The 15,602-nt window shown below is 49.5% G+C and overlaps 1 long non-coding RNA gene across 2 annotated transcripts in view; it reads right to left on the minus strand.

Annotated features, from left to right (window-relative positions):
* LOC130709214 (uncharacterized) overlaps positions 1-15,602 on the minus strand; it is a 152,957-nt gene that overhangs the window by 93,241 nt on the left and 44,114 nt on the right. The window contains exon 1 of one of the 2 annotated variants that reach the window (XR_009009710.1): positions 15,441-15,526. The exons of the other annotated variant lie outside the window; for it this stretch is intronic. This is a non-coding gene — a long non-coding RNA (uncharacterized LOC130709214). Of the gene's footprint in view, positions 1-15,440; positions 15,527-15,602 lie in introns of those variants that run through there. 2 annotated transcript variants of the gene reach the window in all.

Consider the following 15,602-nt stretch of genomic DNA (forward strand, 5'->3'; position numbering starts at 1 on the left):
GGATCCAGTAGGACAGGGGAGCAAAGAATGAAGGAGAAACTGAGGCAGCACTGCCCTCCCTCAGAACCTTCCTCACAGGTTCCTTTCTCTGGCCACCTTCCCCTCTGCAGATCTGCTAGCTGTATGGTGGTTCTCTCCATTTCCAGTGCTATAGGAAGGACTGGAGTTAGACCACAGAAGGGACTTCCCAGGTTAGCATCTTGGTCATAGCCACAGCACAGGCTGGGGTAGGGGAGGCTAAGTAACTTGGGCTTTTCTGAATAGGCCCAATGAGCTGAGCATGATGAGATCAGGGAACCTGGAGAAGGTGGACCATTTACTGGGTATGGGGGGAGGGGGTGGCTTTGAAAAAGCTGTGCAACTATCAGGAGCAGTGACATCCAAATACACTTTGGGATTTATTAGGAAGTTCTTCTGCAGGTCATACCTCAACTCCTCCTGCTTTCGTTTCAGGCTGTTTCCCTTTTAGGACTCTTTTGGGGAGGGAGAATTTGAATAGTAGGTTTGAGACTTGAGGACAGAGTTTCAATTATCTCTCTCCATGTAGAAGTGTCCTTGCCTCTTGGCTTTCCTCACAGGTTTCTACTCCCCTGTCAATTAAGAATTCAAAAGCTCCCTGAAGAAACCACCAATGTCAATTAGGAATTCTGAGGCCTGCTACCCTCACAGTGCACACCCCTACGGGCCTTCCCAGCTCTCTTGCCAGGAGGTCCCACTCTTAGCACTAGGCCCCCGTCCCTGCAGTTCTCAGTGCCTGCCACAAGGTGGCGGCCAATGCACCGATTGGTCCAGAGCTAGAGCTGATGCCTCACCAGCGCCAGGACCTTCTCCTCCACCCAGATCTCCACTCATCCCACCCCCTCCTCCCCAGGCAGGATGCCAACCCTGTGGCATCATAGTGGAGCTGCCTGTCACTCCCCACACCAGGCCCAGAATCCCAGGGTTACTAGGGCAGTAGTCTAGAGGGACCTGTTAACTGGGCCAGAGGCAACCAAGAACAGGAAGAGGAACAGGAGCTGGGGGTGAGGTCTAACCAAGAATAAACACCGGGAAGGTGTTTATTCTGCACTGCCACCTCCCTCCTTAGGAGGAGACCCAGTTGGACGCCATTATCTCTGACATTCTCAGAACACAGAAAACAGGGCAGGGTTCAGTCAGTTCTCCACAGCAGTCCTGACCTTCCTGGTGTGTGGAGAGGAGTCCTGGGAGGGAGGAGAAAACAGCCCTGCCCACAGAAGCACCTTCCATTCAGAGGTGGGAGTGGGAAACAGAGACAAGGTACACAGCTGGAAAGAGGAGACAAAAGAATGAGGAGAGACTTGCAGCTACCCTGGCAGTGGTTTAGAAAGAGAACGTTTGGGATCCAGAAACAGGAGGATTAATCAAGGAAGATTTCCCAGAGAAGGAGAGTATGGGGCGATATTGCAAAGGGTCGAGAGGCTAGTCTGCAGGAAGAGGAGGAGAGGAAATGGTTCAGACTGGGGATAGACCATGAGGCTAGGAGAGGGTAGGGGAGGACCAAATGCTGGGACGGCTGCCCAGGTGCATCTAAGAGAGCAGATGGCGGAGTCCTGTGAGGGGGATGGGAAATTGAAGGAACAGGTGTTGGTTGGTGAGAGGCCTCAAAGGCCAGCTGGGAAGGCTGGGAAGGAGTCGCTGGAGGCTTCAGCAAGAAGAAGGGAGACAGCCCCCCAATTAGCTGAAGTATTCCTCCCTCTCTCCCTGCCCCCTTAAAACCAAGAGAATAGAAGCAGAGTCTAGGGTTCTCCAAATGGGACACAAGAAGGATTCCTAGACCAGGAGTCAGGGGCCTGGGTTTTCCAGAGGTGGCCACCATGGAGCAGGGGACACTGAGTATTCCCACCTCTGAGGCTCTGTCTGTAAAGTAAGAGAGTTGGAACCCACAGTCTCTGAACTCCCGTCTCTAAAATTGTCCTGTTATCATTGCCCTCCTCCCCAAGAATGGTCTGACCTATCTGTGATCCGCCAGGCTTTAGCCCCCCATTCTCTCAGTGTCCCTAAACTCCAGACCCACTCCCCTATTCAGAGGAAACTGTTTCCATGCCAAGGGGCAGGAGGTGCTAGGTTCCAAGTTCACAAACTCGGCCTGGGCTTACTGGGCACAGGGTGCAGCAAGAGGATTTGAGGTTAGACTCAGGAAGAACTTCCCAGCACAAGGGGTCTGAAAGCCTCAGCTTGTACGTCTCCAAGAGACAAGGACATTTATTTTGGACCTGTCTGGGTAGTGCTGACTAGAGAGAGGAGTTTTCACTGTGGTTATGGTCCCCCCAGAATCAGAAGACTTCACACAAAGCCTTTCAGGGACTCTACCACCCTAAGGCGGAATGGGTGGAGCCTAGAGCTAGGAATTGCAGCCTGCTTAGAAGACATTCCTAAAACCTGGTGGGGGAAGAGGTGCAGAGTAGGCCTCACTCCTCCACTGTCTGGGCTCCACCTCCTCATCTCCCTCCCTGGTCAGAGCAGGGCCTCTGAGCACATCCAATACAAGCCCTGAGTGAAGACCTCAGGGCCCAGTCTTCACCCAGCCTCAGAACCGGGACCCCGACGCACGCCTGGCAGGGCAGAGGCACCCAATGATCAGGCTACCCAATTCCCCACGCCCCAAGCAGAAACAGCCTTCCTCTCCTGGCCTCTCACCTCAGCCCCACCACACACCACATCCTGGAACATGCTAGAGATCTGGGCAAATGAAAGACATCTTCAGCTGTGAGGCTCCCCCCGGGGCACCACACACATCATACACACACTCACCTGCACACACGCAGATACACACCGAGGCACACACTCATACATACCCATAGACACATACCTTCAAAATACACACATATCCACAAGCAAACATCACAAACATTCTCACACATATGCAACACAAAGACACATGCTCATAAACTCATACACTTACAGACAAGCATATACACACAAACTTACACACACTTCTACATTCATCAAACACACATGTATACATACATACATGTGTCTCTACTCCTTTCTTCTGACTAAGGATGAAGAGCCTAGCCCTCTAGATTCTAGAGGTCTAGAATGCCCCGGGAGGGGGTGGGGGGAAGCATGGAAATCCACAGGAAACCTATTTCCAGTTTCATGACCCAAACTGAAACTCCTTTGCTGTGTTCCCTTTCCTGCCTCCGGAGTCTCTGGGACTCTCCCCACACCATGGAAGTGGAACCTGCAAAGCTCATTCATTCATTGATACAACAAACATTTTGGAGCACCTATCTGTCACACACACACACACACACACACACACACACACACACACACAACCCCTACGTGCCTGAAGCTGAGGCGGACACATAAAAGAGTGAGACCTTCTGCCCAGTGGTGTGGTGGAAAGAGCAAGAGCCCAGGAATCAAGGACCAGAGTTCAAATCCTGCCTTTGCCTCTTAATAAACTGTTACTTAGGACACCTTACATAACCTCTCTGAGCCTCAGTTTCATCACCTGTAAGATGGGGTTAAATAAAATTTACCCAATAATTCTGTGAGGATTAAAAGACAGGGAAAGCCTCTATCAGCAACGTGTCCACCGTGGAAAGCCACCTCACCCCCGTGGTGAGCGTCTCCCCAACACCCTCCCAGTCCTGCAGTCCTTGAAACAGAAACCCAGTCTCCCTCAGCCTCAGACCCCCAGGTGCGCGCACCTCGGAAAACTTGATCTCGGACTTGGCCGGCTCCATCCAACTCCCCCGCCCCCGCCCCTCCTGGTCCATCATGCCTCTCGCCCGTTTGCAGGTCGCGTTTTCCGTAATAACCTTTAATGCGGCTGGCCACGGCCCAAATGTTCGCAATGGAGCGCTGGGCCCCGCGCATCAGATGGACGATGAAGTGTTAATCATCCCCCAGGGAGCAGTCCCGCGGAAAGTCGTCATTAATTTCTCTGAATTACACCAATTCCGAGACATTCTTTATGGACAGACAGTGCGGGAGACAGTTATATGACAGGACTTGCTGTGCTAAGCAGATGTGGGAGAGATTGCGTCGCCCCATGAATACTAAACAATCGCTCGGAAGAAACCCCACTAGCTTCTGCTCTCGGAGCTGGGAAGCCGCCCAACACACCCCCATCCCCATGGGCACACCCACCCCAGCTTCTTAAGTGGCCTCCTAACTCCCCTCCAGAGTCGCGCCTCTGCCTCAGAGTGGGAAGTGCCTCTGGGGTCTTACCCTCACCTTCCTGGGACCCTCCAAGGACCCACAAACGCCCTTGCTTTCTCTGCCACAGCCTTTGCTCCCTACATTCCTTCCAGAGCCTGACCTGCTTTCTGAACTCCTGTCTGTCATCCCCACCCTGATCCTCCTCCAGCTCTCCTTCTAGAAGACTCACCACCCTGACCATCTCTGAGTTTCCATCTGGCATCGCCCCATCCTTGTTCTTCCACCTCCCCACCCCACCCCATCTCTCTACCACTCCATCCTCCTCCACCTGCTGCATCACTCCACCTCCCCACCCCGTCCCACCCCCATCTCTCTGACCCCCTCATTCTGCCCATCTCCCACTCTGCTCCCCTCCCCTCCTGGCTCACCTCCCCAGCCTGACCACCTGCTTCTCTTAGCCATCTCCCAGCAGGCTCTGCTTTCCCATTACCTCCATCTCTCCAACCTGCTGCATTCTACCATTTTGCCCCATTTCAAGTCATTGCTCCTACATCTGCTTTCACAGCTCTGCTACTCTTCAGACTCTAGAGGGGAAGGGCGAGGTTCAGAGCAGAATGAAAGGAAGGTTTGCCCCCCTTTCCTCTCTCCTCAAGCCCTCTGCCTGCCCTCCTCCCTCTCTTCCTTCTGGCAGACAGGACAAGCGTAAACGAGAGCTGAAGAGACTTCTCCCCACAAGCAAAGCAGTGGGCGGGAGGTGGGGGAGGTAGAGGGTGACCGGGGAAAAACCTGCCGAGGCAACTCGGTCACACCTAAGAGAAGCCCCGCCCACTAAGGCGCGCCCCGCCCCCTCCTAAGTGGCCTCGCGAGGCCCGCCCAGGCCAGCCCACAGCTCGCCCCGCCCCAAGTCCGAAAGGACTCTTGGCAGCGCTGGGACCTCGGTCACCCCAAAGCTGCCCCCTCTCGGGAGAGGGCAGAGGCAAAGAGTGACTGTTCCCCCATCAGGTGGTCCCACCACCCTCGCCTCCACTCGGGCTGGAGGGAAGAGCACCCCCTCTGCTCCTAGCTGGGTTTGGGGGAGAGAAAGGAAAGTGCGCAGCCTCTGCGCCTTTTCCCCTCGCAGATAATTTATGCCTGAGAGCCGAGCAGATGGCGGGTAATTTAGCAATTACCGTGTGCAGGAATGGGACTCGCGCCTCCACACGGAAGCCAAAGATTCCCTGCCGCAGTCTCGTCTTCTTTTCTGCCCGTTTTCTCTATTTTGTCTCCCCTTCCCCACTCCCGCCCCGCCTTCCTGAATCCCACCGCTCAAGGGGAGAGGATCTCCTTCTATGGGTCCCTTTTCCTTCTGATCCCTTCCTGTATCGGCGGAGGATTTCTGCCTCAGGAAACTAGTAGAGCTGCCTGCTCACTGGAAGTTCTTCCTCTCCTCTCACCTTAATCCATCTTGCTGCTGTAAGTGACCACACTGTTCTGGGAAATTGTGAGGCTCTCTCCCAACCTTCTCCCCTCCCCCTGTTTCTTCAGGTTTTCCATATTTCTCCCAGATATCTAGGTTCCACATCCCAGGCTTCAGAAGAGGCTTCTGGGCTCTTAAGATAGACCCAGGAGCTGAGGAGTTTGGGTCTCTATCTGCAAGGGCGGCAAGGGGGAAGGCAGTGGTTATTATGGTAAGAACGGTGAGAGAGCCTTTTGGAGCTCTGTGCACACAGTGAGTGTGTAATAAGTGTGCAATGGCTGAGAAGCTGGGATTAGTGAGGTGAGGGAGGGTAGAGGGGACAGGAATAAGGCTGGAAGGGTCTGGAATGCCTCCTCCCTGTTCCACTCCCTTCCTCTCTGGGCCACCTGGAGAAAGGATGCTCTAAGACAGGCCCTGAGCCTGGAAACCTCCCTAAGTGGAGGGGGCTGTCCTCCCCTCCATCCACCTCCACCAGCCCAGCCCAGGACACCCACCACCAAGAGCCCAGTACCCCACACTCCCTCTCTTCAGCTAGGGCTCCCAAGTCTCTGACCCCTAACTCTGCACACCAGCCTGATGCCCCCATTCCGGCAGAACCTTAGGTGACCTCTGGGCTCTGAAGAGCTGGGTTCTTGGGCTTTAAGACACCCCCACCATCACCTCCCCCAGATCCTCCTCATTCCTCAACACCAAAGGAGCACTAATTAATTAGCGTGTGCAACCAGCCATGGGCACGATCTCCTTACTCACCACAGGGACCCGCTGTTAACACACCAGACCCCTGGGACGCGGGCACACACTAATTACACAGCCAGCAGCTCAGCTAATCACAGCTCCTGGTGACACTGTGGCTCACAGAGGAATCCCCAGCTTCCCTCTCCTCTCCCCAACACCCACCCCTCCACGCTCCTGCCTCCTAGAACAGAAGGCTGGAAAGGAGGGGGTAAAGACTGGTTAGGAAAAATTGAAACTTGCTGGGAAACAGGAGGCCAGTCATGGAGTAGCTGAGGGGAGAGTGGGGATGAAAAATTAGAAAGAAAAGAAAATTTTCCTACTAATCACTTTGGGCTATAAACAGTCACTCTGAAATTAGTAACTGCAGCAAGAGGGAGTGCTGGTTAGACTATGAGAAGGACTTCCCGGGGAAGTGCTAGGATCAGATTGCGCCTGGGAAAGAGCAGCTTTTCTCCCTATAAGCAGGAGGCAAGAGACGATGGCCACTGAGTTGGAGGAGGAAGGGAGAGAGGGGCAGTTTCAGGAACTCAGGTATCTGGTTCCATCCTGTCCCCAGCTGTAGTTCAAGGGTACAGAAAGGAGGCAGCCTCACTGCAGACACAGATAGACGGCTTCCCCCCACACACGTCCCATTGACGTTGCCATTCCGCTGTCACTCCACAGCTTCTCCAAGATTTAACATATTGACTCTTCGAGCTGCAGAAAATTGAATTTTCTTCATTACGACTGTCTCCCGACAAAAGCAGCTCATAAATTCTCCCATCTTTTTCAGGCTTCCCACCCCCTCACCACCCAACATCTCTCGAGGGGATTCACATATTTGAACATACAATTCACATAGGTGTAAAGGCAAGGCATGACCAGCACTCTCCAGGGACATACCACCCACCAAGACCATCCCTCGCTGCCCACACCCAGATACAGTCTACACCCGGACCAGGCCGCTGCTTTCAGGAATGAGGGTGCATGTCTTCTACAACCAGGGTCCGTGTATATGGTACTCATGTGCCCCATAGAGCAGATACAGTTGGTCCATACCAGGGGACTAAAAGGCCCCATGCCTCAGCCATACGTGTACTTCTCCTGTACCCTAACAGCACTCTCACAGATGTCATTCCTGCATGGGACAGATTCATATATCCTGACATGCAATATTCACTGCAGGTTCACCTCTGCGCTGCCTGGGCAGAGCTAAAGGCCCCTCCCCACAGCATCAGAGCTCTGTGCACGGTCCCACCAGGGGATAAGCCCACAAGCAGGAAACAGGCACAAGTTCACATGATTTGTACAGACACAGAGAGAAGAAGGGAAACATCTCCTAGGACCTAGTAAGGAGTCTGCCTTCACACCATAGCAACTGATGCTGTCTCCTCCCAACATTACCCCCAGCCTATACACAGACTAAGGTGGTCCTCCATGGACTGCAGCCTAGCGCCTCAGCAGTCCTCCCCAAGGCCCAGACACCCTCTTCCACCATGGGGGGTGGGTGTTGGGATTGGTTCCCCACCCAAGAGTGCGCTCTCTCCATCTGACTCTCCTTCACTTTGGCCCCAGGAACAGAATTGGGGGAGGTCAGGGCCTAGTAGAAGTTCCTTTTGATACCTGTGCCAGTCTGGCAGCTGAGGCTATAATGGATGGGCAAGAGGCCAGGCTGATGGCCAGCACCATGTGGCTCGTGCCCAGGGCCAGATTGGGGCTGGATGTGGTGGGCTGAGTGCCCAGGCACTCCACCCTCCAAAATGCCATACAATCTGTGAGTGGAAAGAGACAGAAAAGGGACCCAGATAGATACAGACAAGGACACCCACTGAGACCAGACTAAGCCAGTCTCTGCCCCCATCCTGGCCCCTCAACAGCTGCTCCCTCCCCCATAACTCTGACACAGGCACAAAGGGAAGTTACCCTGAAATGGCAGGAGGGAGGCTGACCAGTTTTTTCAAGTATGAAGAGCCCAAACTTACACAACAGGAATTAGGGGTTTGGCGGTGCAACCAGAAAAGAGAAGGATGATTCCTCAATTAGGAGAGGGGTTGAGACTTGGGGGGGTCTTTTTCAATGCATTTTTATGTGCGCTAATTAACATGCCAATGTTATGCACAGGGCAGATGAACATCTATTGTCTTTGTAATCCTAACCTGCTGTAATGGTATTTATACACAAATACACACACATACCCACACACACACACTCTTTATTTTATCTATGATTGGCTCCTCTGTTTCTCCCAATGCCTGAATTTCTGAATCTTCTCCTTTAAGAGCAAGTCTGGAGCAACAGAAAGATGGCCAGGAAGGCCTAGCTCCACAGTACAAGGAACGGCTTTCTGGAGACTGGGAAGTATCTCGGACCATGTATGTCCAGAAGCAGAACAACTTCCTCCACCCAGCCTCACCCCCACACCTGCTCCTTCCACTAAGGTCCCCATCTCAAGGAGGAACTACCCTCCACCAAGCCAGGAACCTGGGATCAGCCATGACTCTTCCTTCTCCCTGGGTTAGGGATAGGACTAGGGAGTCTGTTGCACTCATTGATTTAAGTGACAATTCTTTTAAGCTAAAAGTTTAACTTTTTTAGAGTCACACGTCCATAGGCATCAAAATGACTTGCCTCCCTCTGCTTCACTCCCACAACCTGCCCATGCCACCTCCTAAATAACTCTTGAGGCTACCCACTTGGCTCCATTCTCTCCAGCAGATGAGAAGCAGCTCTCAGCAAGATGACTGAGCTGCCTCCTTACTGCTTTCCCAGGCTCCAGGGTTACCGTCTCTATTCTCATGGCACTGGGGAGGCCTGCGAAGCTTAGGGGACGTGCCCACCCACACAATTTCCCAGGGAGAAGTATTTTGAAACTGCTAGAAAGGTGATAGAACTGTCAAGTGCATAAAATCAACAACTAAATTTATGACTATAACACAGCTTTGTTTATTTTGTAATAATGTGAAAATTTTCAAACTTTTCAGTAGAGTATAAAAATAATAAAAACTATAGGAATAACACACTATTGAGGGGAAAAGACCACTTCTATCACCAGTCACCTTGGGGCCTGAGGCTCCACCAACATTTGAAGGTCTTTCCAGAGGTATCTTTTCTCCCAGGACAACTCTATCAAATCTAGAATGTTGACTCAACCCCATGTTGATGGAAAGTGGAATTGGCACATGGCTAAATTCGATCTCCAGCCCCTTTGCAGTGAGGTGAGGCCATATAACTGGTTATCACCAGTGGGATATAAGCAAAAGTGATGTGTTACTTCTGGACTGAGGAGGTTAACAATGGTTATGGGGACTACCCTGGTGGCACAGTGGTTAAGAACCCGCCTGCCAATGCAGGGGACACGGGTTCAAGCCCTGGTCTGGGAAGATCCCACATGCCGCGGAGCAACTAGGCCCGTGAGCCACAATTACTGAGCCTGCACATCTGGAGCCTGTGCTCCACAACAAGAGAGGCCACGATAGTGAGAGGCCCGCGCACCGCGATGAAGAGTGGCCCCCACTTGCCACAACTAGAGAAAGCCCTCACACAGAAACGAAGACCCAACACAGCCATAAATAAATAAATAAATAAATAAATAAATAAATAAAAAGAACCCGCCTGCCAATGCAGGGGACACGGGTTCGAGCCCTGGTCCGGGAAGATCCCACATGCCGCTGAGCAACTGAGCCTGTGAGCCACAACTACCAAGCCTGCACTCTAGAGCCAGTGAGCCACAACTACTGAAGCCCGCGCGACTAGAGCCCGTGCCCCGCAACAAAGAGAAGCCACCACAATGAGAAGCCCTCGCACCACAACGAAGAGTAGCCCCTGCTCGCTGCAACTAGAGAAAGCCTGCACGCAGCAACAAAGACCCAAAGCAGCCATAAATAAATAAATAAATAAACAAATAAAAATTTATATTAATAAAAAATAGTGGTTATGGCTTCTCCACATGCTTGCTCTTCTCCATCTGCTGGCAGGATGACACCTGGGCAACCCGAGGCCATGTGGTTAAGATGGCATATCCACAGCATGAACAGATCCAGATTCCCAAGTTACTTAACTACAAATATTCACATTAGATTATGTGATACATAAGTGTTTATCATGTTAAGATGCTGAGATCTGGGGGTTGTCTGTTGCAGCTGTTACATCTACTCTAATATACGAATCAAGGTAATGAGGCCAAAATGGCAAGAAACCAGGCTTAAGGCACCATAGAATTTGGACTGTAATGGAATGTAGAGGGCAGAGGGAAGCACTTGGGATTCAGAAATTCTTTTTTTTTTCTTTTGGCCTCGCCGCCCGGCATGCAGGATCTTAGTTCCCTGAGCAGGGATGGAACCCATGCCCCCTGTAGTGGAAGCACAGGATCCTAATCACTGGACCACCAGGGAATTCCCAGGATTCTGAAATTCTTTTTTTTTTTTTTTTTTAAAGACAAGACCGCTTTTTAGGTTTATTTTTTATTTTATTTTATTGGCTGCATGGCACGGCATGTGGGATCATAGCTCCCCAACCAGGGATCAAACCCGCACCCTCTGCACTAGAAGTGCAGGGACTTAACTGCTGGACCACCAGGGAAGTCCCAGAAATTCTTGATTTGATCATACTAGTTCTGTGACTCTGGTCAAGTTATTTAGTACTTCTGAGCCTTGGTTTCTTCATTAATAAAAATTACATAGTATCAATAATAATACAAGCCATTTCATAGTACTGGTTGTGAGTATCAAATCAGTCCAAGAAGGTTAAAAGGCCTTTGAAACCAGAAAGCTACATTGTCATTGGCTGTTATTCCAGCAGTTGACACATAATGCTTATTTAAAATCTGTTGAATAAATAACTATAAATGAATGAGAATAAATAGATGGATGAGTTCTCAGAGCCACATCTTCTCGTCACTAATAAAGGAAGGACTAAGGTGATCTGAACACTTTGAGATTAGAGTGGGTCTGTGAATCCATGGAGTGAAGGAGGAGCTCCAGGACCTGAGTATTATTGAGAACCCTATACTATACCACCCTTCCACCTAGCCTGAAGAAATAAAGCCAAAGAACTAAGAGGACAAAAGAAAATGGGTTAGGAGCCCTAAAGAGAAATCCGAAAGAATCCTACTTTGCCCTAAAATAATGTTAATGTTTTTCCTACTGGTATGGACTGAATGTGTTCACTCAAAATTCATATATTGAGACCCTAAACAGCAATGTGATAGTAGTTGGGGATGGGGCCTTTGGGAGGTAATTCAGGTTAGATGAGGTCATGAGGGTGGGGCCCTCATGATGGGATTAGTGGCCTTTTAAGAAGAGATCAGAGAGCTTGTCTTTTCTCATTCTCTTCCATGTGAGGACACAGTGAGAACTCAGCTGTCTACAAGCCAGGAAGAGAGTCCTCACCAGGAGCCAAATCAGCCAGCACCATGATCTTGGACTTTCCAGCCTTCAGAAACATGAGAAATAAATTCCTGTTGTTTGTGCCACTCATTCTATGGTATTTTATTATGGCAGTCTGAGCAGACTAAGCAGCAGACTAAGCAGACTAAGACACCTACTTCCCATAGAGTACACAGTTTGGATACACTAGTAACAGCCTACAATGTCTGATGCACCAGCTGCTTCTGTATGTTTGTAAAGCACCCAGAAGAGTGCCTGGCACATGGCAGGCACTCAGCAAATACTAGCCATTATGATTTTCTGCAAAAGCATCTTATTATATTGGAAAAGGTATGGGTTGCAGAATAAGATTGTTCTGAGAGATCTTGGGCAAGTTACTCTTAGAGTTTCAGATTCTTCATCTGTAAAATTTGATAGCATCTTGCAGGGTTATTGTGATGATTCAGTGGGGGAAAGGGCCCTCTCAAACAGTAGGCACTCAACAAGTGGTAGCTCCTCAAAACATTCCAAGAGTCCAAGACCACCTTCCATTCAACATTTATTATGTATCAGGCACTGGGCTAGACGAAGCAATACCAGAGTTAGGGCTTTTACAAAAGATAAAAGAGACTTTAAACTTCAGGAAGATAGGATTCATTTTGTAGCACCTTCTTCCACAGCCCCTAGAAAGCTTTCCAAAGATCATGTCAATCTTCCCCCAGCCCCATCAGGAGTCAGCCTGTATTCTGAAAACAGCAACAGTCCCAAGATCTCACAACCTCACTCCGAACGATTCTTTTTTTTTTAATATTTATTTATTTATTTGGTTGTGCTGGGTCTTAGTTGCGGCTCGTGGGCTCCTTAGTTGCGGTTTGCTGGCTCCTTAGTTGTGGCATGCAAACTCTTAGTTGCAGCATGAATGTGGGATCTAGTTCTCTGACCAGGGATTGAACCTGGGCCCCCTGCATTGGGAGCATGGATTCTTAACCACTGAGCCACCAGGGAAGTCCCAAAAGGATTCTTTAATCCCTACAGCTGTCACTTCCACCAGTCTTCACAACATTACTCTCCTTGTTAAAAAATTCTCAGTGACTAACTTCCTACTCCTAATGGGAATCAAGTCCAAATCTTTTAATCTGATGGAAAACACTAGCTACTATAAAACATAAAGCCCCAAATTTCAGTGATTTAACAAAATAGAAATTGATTTTTTGGTCAAGTGAAGTCCAAAACACATGTTCCTGATTAGCAGGCAGTTCTCTGCCAAGTAGTGATTCAGGGTGTTAGGTTCCTTCCAACCTGTGGCTCCACGATCTTTAACATTTAGCCTTCAAGTCCACTGTACTTAAGGTCCTATGCATCAAGCCAAAAAGGAAAGAACATGAAGGATCTCCCTTGGGAGGTTTCACGGGCCAGGCATGGAACTGCATCACTTAGAGGGAAACCGAAAAATGTGGTCCAGCTGTGTGTCCAAGAAAAAGAAGGAAAGAGATTCTGATAAACACATAGCAGGCCCTGCCTCACCTGGCATTCAAGATTCTTCACACGCTGGCTTAAACTTACCTTTCACACTTGATACCATTTACCTTTCAAACTTTATACCATTACCCAGGTATGGCTATTAGTCAGCTTTGCTGCCAGAACAACCAATCCCAAAATCTCAGTGGCTTGCAGCAACAAAGATTGATCTCTGACTTACGTATATGCAGACCATGGGCAGCACTTCTCATTCGGGGACACAGGCAGAAGGAGCAACCCTCATGTGGAATATGCCCATTTAAGTGGCAGAGAGAAACAAGAAAGTGTAAATTCACATGCTCAAACATGACATGAGTCACATCTGTTCACAACCCATTGGCCAAAACACGAAAAATGATCGAGCCCAAAATCAATGAAATGAGACATATACTCCGTCCACAGGAGATACTGCAAGTCACGTGGCAATGGGCAGAGAAGGAGAAAGTAAATAATTTCAAACGATAAGTCAATCTAATACAACGGCCATCTTCCATCTGGAGTACATGACAGACATTACTGATTAATCCTAGCACTCTTTCCTCAGAATCCTCCTCAACACAACATTTCAGGCAGTCATTATCAATAATCTGAGTTTGGGGAAAAAAAGTTGAGATTGATGTGCTGTTCTTATATGACTTCCTAGGCTCCAGTAAATGTTATACATTCCCACCGCTGCATCTTTGCTTCAGCCTGGCATAAGCTTATCCTTCCCAGACCCTGTCCTGTTAAACTATCCAATCCCTCCCTCAAATATCTATACTGTATATTCATTCTTTCTACAAAACTTATTGAATACCTAGCATAGTACCTGACACATCTATTTGTTGAATTAATCTGTTTAACATCACCTTGCACATAAATGTTCAGTGAACACTTGTCCCCTGAAAAACAGCACTGTTCCTTAGAACAAAGGGTGTTAGTATTCCGTAACAGGAGTTTCTGGGGTGGTAATATGGTGTACTGACTAGCTGTGCTTGAATCCTGATTCTACCACTTACTAGTTGGATGACCCCAGGTAACTCTCTTAATTGTCTGTGCCTCAATTTTCATCATATGTAAAATGGGGTTGATAATAAGGCCTACTATACAAGACTGTTACGTTAAATGGAAAAATCCTTAGCATAGTTTAAACACATGGTAAACACCCAGTAAATGGAAGTTGTTATTATTTTTAGCTCCAGCTCAGACTGAGTAGGGGGAGCAGGATGCCCAAGCCTTTATTCTGGGTGGAAGACAAAAACCAAGAACAATTGAGACTTGGGTCCCTGAACAGGCCTCACTCTGAACCCACCCCAGGACCTTGAGCCATCTCTGCAACCACCAGCTTGTTCCGTAACTCATAAATCCTGACTAATGACACAGACATGTCACCTTAATGTTTGTGAAGCCCAATGACTTATTGTTAAGTGGTTGGAGATCTTCAGATGAAAGGCACCCAAGGGCAGGCACCAGCCACCCTATTCAGTCATAAAAGCAAAATACTACCCCAAAACTTGGAAAAGGCAGAGGCTCCGTAACAATGCAGCAGAGAATTAAAGCAGGCACCCAGGAAGATCAAATCAATCTTTAGACGGTAATCCTTAATACGGAGACAGAGGGAGAGATCATTTTGAATGCCTCAGACTACTTGGAGGGTCCAGAGCAGGTAGGGGGAGGAGGATGCCCAAGTCTTTAATGTGACTCGGGGGGTGTGGGAGGAGTGTGAATCTTTCACCTCTTCTAAACAAAAGCACATGGATTGTTATCCTAATTAATTTAAACCAGTTAAGAGGCTTGGGCAAACTAGCCCCACAAGTGTCTTGTTTCTGAATTGTGACCCGTCCTGAATTATGCCAGGTTCCCTTTTCAACTTGATTTTTCTCACTTCAGCTTCCCCCCTCTCCCCACACCACCACGTCAGACAATGGATCCTCCTCCTGGACCTAGAGACCATTCCAGGGATGCCCAGGCCAGGACTGTGAGGATTGGCAAGCCCCTGGCAGTGAAACCTTCAAGTTGGAAAAAAACGGTCAGCGGTGCACACAACACAGTATTTACAGGGGCTGTCCCTGAGGTTGAAGCAAAGGAGAACCTGCTACCACAGCTGTTATACAGTTTCCTATCCCCTAAATGGTAGGTAGCTGTGATGTGGTGGCGAGAGCACTTGGAGTCCTGCAATCCTACCATCTCATAGCTTTGATACTTTAGACCGGTTCCGTAACCGTTCTGGGCTTTAGTTTCTTCGTCTGTAAAGGGTGGATAACAAAACTGCCTACCTCGCAGGTTGGTGTTAAAAGTAAACGGGAGCGCGCACCCGAACTCGTTCGGCCCTCTCTGAAGCATTACACAGGGGTCGTTAGAGCCGTAACTCCTCCCCACCCCCCCAACCACGCAGGGCACCAACCAGCAGTAGCCACTCATATAGCCTGCCCCCTCGC

The sequence above is a fragment of the Balaenoptera acutorostrata genome, chromosome 11, assembly GCF_949987535.1.
Source record: "Balaenoptera acutorostrata chromosome 11, mBalAcu1.1, whole genome shotgun sequence".
NCBI lineage: Eukaryota > Metazoa > Chordata > Mammalia > Artiodactyla > Balaenopteridae > Balaenoptera > Balaenoptera acutorostrata.